Here is a 5,359-nt window from a genome sequence, read left to right as displayed (position 1 = left end):
TGACAGAGCCGAGCTTCGTATTATTCATAGATTTTTGACTAACTCGATTACACAGAGAGGTCATAATAAAGAAAAAAATTACCTTACATGATTTATTCTACCTAAAGTGTATTCGGGATCCTAGAAGCTTTGTCAATATCCCTTACTGTGTTGCTTTTTATTTATCTAAAATGGTAGAGGGAATGCAGGATGTGAGTATAATAGGAGGAGGTATTTTTGTTACTCTCATTGGAGAGTATTTAGGTGTTGATAGGAACCAAGGGGTCCATTACAGCTTTGTAGAGAACAGGTTGAGCCCTTAGGATTGAAAGTTTATATGGGTGCTAAGGTATTGAAAAGTAGACGTAACCAGGCAGTACCCTATGAGGGATCTCATCCTCAGGTAGAGAGAGGCTCAGACGAGGAAATGGAGGAGGTGGAAGACATTAGGGATGTCTTTCGAGATGCTATTCTTGACGTCCACGTTCGTATAGATGAGGAAGCAATGACGAACGCGGCCAGACATAGTATGTATGAGCAGTGGAACTCCGAGTGAGTATACGAGGATTATAGGCGACGCCAACACGATAGATGGTTAGTTCATCAGCACCAAATCATGAGCCAGCTATCATATCAGGTACCAAATAATTACGTACCTACTCGACCTGCTCATTTTCCGCCACACAGCCCCGATATCCGACCACCCTTTAACCGGTATGACTATAATCAAGCCTATCAGAACACCTATAACTAACAATGGAACCCACCTGACGAGATGAACTGGAACCCATATCCAGACTGATTTAGTTCCATTTGGTTATTTATATGATTTTTATGTTTTTATCTTTTTACTTATTCATGTTTAAACTTATGTTATTGAATATACTTATGTAATCTTTATCATTTTTATTATTATTGTGCACTAATATTTCACATTTAGGATTTGAAAGTGGGATATTAAGTCCCATTTCAAATTGCCATGCATGTTTATATTTGTATGTATGTATATGGTAAATTGAACAAAACAGGGTAAAACAACGCATTTTCAAAGACTGGCATTAAGTTCAGCAAAAGCTACTAATTTTGACGACAAGATAAATGTGATGTAACAACAGACGGAATGGACAAATGATATGTACCATTTATCATTCAGCAAACAAACGCCAATATGTTTGGAAACTTTGGTAAAATTTAATCATTTCTACGCTAATCACCCTCAATAATTTAAATTGTTACTGATTTCTTGCAAATGAGGGCATTGCAAGATCTTAAGTGTGGGAAGGGGTTAAATTCTTTCGGATTTTTTTAAATTTTTTTACTTTAAACACTTGGTTATCATTAGAAATACTAGTAAAGCAGTAGTTGTATTAGAATCTAGTGCTCTCTGATAATAAAGAACAGCCCTAGTCTTATATACTGACTACCCAATTCTAGTAAAATTTTTCGAAATTTTCAATTAAATGAACTCAAAATCATGTTTATACATATTTATGAACGATAAAACTAGGTGTTAACACCGAAATTATTGTTACCTCGGAAAGGACATAAATCGAGAAACAAACCAAAATGTTAAAATTCATTTAAAATGGAATAGAGGACAATAAAAAGGAAAATAAAAGCCAAGTGTGAAAAATTTTCACTGAGTTATTCAAAATACATATCACATATTTTTGTACAAATAATTGAAAATACTTTTGTTTTGGACGATAATTAACTGTTTTACCCGATGAAAGAAAAGAAGAGATTGATCTACACGATGAATCAATTCCATCGTTAAAAGGAAGTAAAGTCTTTCGAAAAAGACACGCACTTCTTGATTTAGGTCAAGAAGTTGTCATCCAGACCAGCTGTAGGTTGATGAAAAATCTAGAAAAGTCATCTCTAAAATCAGCAGGAAATCCACGGACCTCAGCATAAAACAGGGTCGCCAAGTGGTCAGATTTATCCTAACCATGAGAAGGATTTATCTCGTACAATGGGGGGCACCGTGCAAATTAGCTTGATAAGACTAATAAATCAGATCCCCAGAGAGGATAATCTCCTTAAAAGATCAAAAATCAGCTTTTAAGCCTGATATTACTCAATCCTAGAGATTGACCTTAAAGATTGAGAATTCAAACTCATGGAATTCAATGATATCTAAACTCGAGCTTGAACGAGAAAATATTTTGATCAAATTATAAACCGATTTGTTTTCTGAAAACCCATTTTCAATGCGTTCATTACCATTGAACGTAAAATCCTAGGAATTCACCTGGAATTCATTAGGTCATCTGAACCAAATCGGGTGTCAACCGTAAGAACGGTGGTTGCATAGCATGGTCGAAGACAGGACCTTGTGCCAGACCAAAAAATCATAAGGGTGAGCTTTACTATTGCTCTTACAAAGGATAGTAATTGCGTCCGACACGTTATAGACCATAATTAAAAGCATGTCAGGGGACATTGCCTTAACAGTTGCTTGTTCAACGCTTTCCTTTATAACCAGACGGTAGTTTACCGAAAGGTAATATACGGAGCAAGTATACTGGATGTGTTGCTTTCCTAATACAAGGTTAGCAAGTGGGTGACACAAAACCACAAGTTTTGAGCTAAAATTTTCAAATCTGAAACCCACCAAGCCCACAAAAATATTTTGCAAACACCGGTGAAGGGTTATTCCGGAAAACTTATCTAGGGTAAAAACTAGATTTAATTTTCAAAAGATCAAATGTTTTCATAAAGATCCAATTTTCTTAATGGATCTAAATTTTATAGTCATGTGGGACTGTAAACCACATCGTTACTACCATTGTTTATACCGCCGTAAAGAAATCACTGATGTACAAAGTGTGAAGAATAAAGAAGTGATTCTAGTATTTCAAGACTATATTGCTTGAGGACAAGCAACGCTCAAGTGTGGGAATATTTGATAATGCTAAAAACGAACATATATTTCATAGCATTATTCCTCAAGAAAGACAAGCTTTTAGTTGCAATTGTCCTATTTACAAGTGATATTCGTTTAAATAATAGAAGGTGAAGACAAAAGACAGATTTGACGAATTGAAGACGCAAACGACCAAAAAGCTCAAAAGTACAAAATACAATCAATGAGGTTCCAATTATTGATAAGAAACGTCTCAAAATTATAAGAGTACAAGATTCAAAACGAAAAGTACAAGATATTAAATTGTACGCAAGGACGTTCGAAAATTCGAAACCGGGACCAGAGTCAACTCTCAACGCTTGACGCAACGGACTAAAAATTACAAGTCAACTATGCATATGAATATAATATAATATATAATTGATTCTTAAAATTAATATATATATAATATTATATTTAAATAAACGTCGGCAGAAGAAAACAACCAAAAGTGGCTCTCCCCAGCTGGCCATGCGATCGCATGGCCTGGAAGGCATAAATCCATGCGATCGCATGAGCCCCTTTTCCAGATCACAGGCCTATAAAAATCGAGCTTTGGTGCACCATTTTTCCATCCAAAATATCAATCTCTCTATCTATATACGTAGTATATATTTATATTTATATTTTAATTTTTATTTTAATTCTAATTCTAATAATAAGGGTATGTTAGCGAATGTTGTAAGGGTGTAAGTCGAAATTCTGTCCGTGTAACGCTACGCTATTTTTAATCATTGTAAGTTATGTTCAACCTTTTTAATTTAATGTCTCGTAGCTAAGTTATTATTATGCTTATTTAATCCGAAGTAATCATGATGTTGGGCTAAAAATATTAAAATTGGGTAATTGGGCTTTGTACCATAGTTGGGGTTTGGACAAAAGAACGACACTTGTGGAAATTAGACTATGGGCTATTAATGGGCTTTATATTTGTTTAACTAAATGATAGTTTGTTAATGTTAATATAAAGATTTACAATTGGACGTCCCTATAAATAACCATATACACTCGATCGGACACGATGGGCGGGGTATTTATATGTACGAATAATGATTAATAGCCACTAGAATTATTAAAACAGGGGTGAAATTATGTACAAGGACACTTGGCATAATTGATAACAAAGTATTAAAACCTTGGGTTACACTCAGTCGACATCCTGGTGTAATTATTAAACAAAGTATTAAAATCTTGTTACAGTTTAAGTCCCCAATTAGTTGGAATATTTAAACTTCGGGTATAAGGATAATTTGACGAGGACACTCGCACTTTATATTTATGACTGATGGACTGTTATGGATAAAAACCAGACGGACATATTAAATAATCCAGGACAAAGGACAATTAACCCATGGGCATAAAACTAAAATCAACACGTCAAACATCATGATTACGGAAGTTTAAATAAGCATAATTCTTTTATTTCATATTTAATTTCCTTTATTTTATATTTAATTGCACTTCTAATTATCGCATTTTTATTTATTGTTATTGTATTTAATTGCACTTTTAATTATCGTACTTTTTAATTATCGCAAGTTTATTTTATCGCACTTTTATTATTCGCTATTTCATTATCGTTATTTACTTTACGCTTTAAATTAAGTCTTTTATTTATTTAATATTTTACATTTTGTTTTAACTGCAACTAAAGTTTTTAAAATCGACAAACCGGTCATTAAACGGTAAAAACCCCCCTTTATAATAATAATATTACTTATATATATATATATATTTGTATTTTTATAAATTAAACTAATATAGCGTTAAGCTTTGATTAAAAGATTTTCCCTGTGGAACGAATCGGACTTACTAAAAACTACACTACTGTACGATTAGGTACACTGCCTATAAGTGTTGTAGCAAGGTTTAAGTATATCCATTCTATAAATAAATAAATATCTTGTGTAAAATTGTATCGTATTTAATAGTATTTCCTGCTAAAATTTAATAGTATTTTATACCCCTTAGCTTTAACCATCAATTTCATATTTCAATATACATCCCATACATAGAGATAAAAATCATTCATATGGTGAACACCTGGTAACCGACATTAACAAGATGCATATATAAGAATATCCCCATCATTCCGGGACACCCTTCGGATATGATATAAATTTCGAAGTACTAAAGCATCCGGTACTTTAGATGGGGTTTGTTAGGCCCAATAGATCTATCTTTAGGATTCGCGTCAATTAGGGTGTCTGTTCCCTAATTCTTAGATTACCAGACTTAATAATAAGGGGCATATTCGATTTCGATAATTCAACCATAGAATGTAGTTTCACGTACTTGTGTCTATTTTGTAAATCGTTTATAAAACCTGCATGTATTCTCATCCCAAAAATATTAGATTTTAAAAGTGGGACTATAACTCACTTTCACAGATTTTTACTTCGTCGGGAAGTAAGACTTGGCCACTGGTCGATTCACGAACCTATAACAAATATGTACATATATATCAGAGTA

The sequence above is a fragment of the Rutidosis leptorrhynchoides genome, chromosome 11, assembly GCF_046630445.1.
Source record: "Rutidosis leptorrhynchoides isolate AG116_Rl617_1_P2 chromosome 11, CSIRO_AGI_Rlap_v1, whole genome shotgun sequence".
Lineage (NCBI taxonomy): Eukaryota > Viridiplantae > Streptophyta > Magnoliopsida > Asterales > Asteraceae > Rutidosis > Rutidosis leptorrhynchoides.
Note: the sequence above shows the minus strand (reverse complement) of the source record.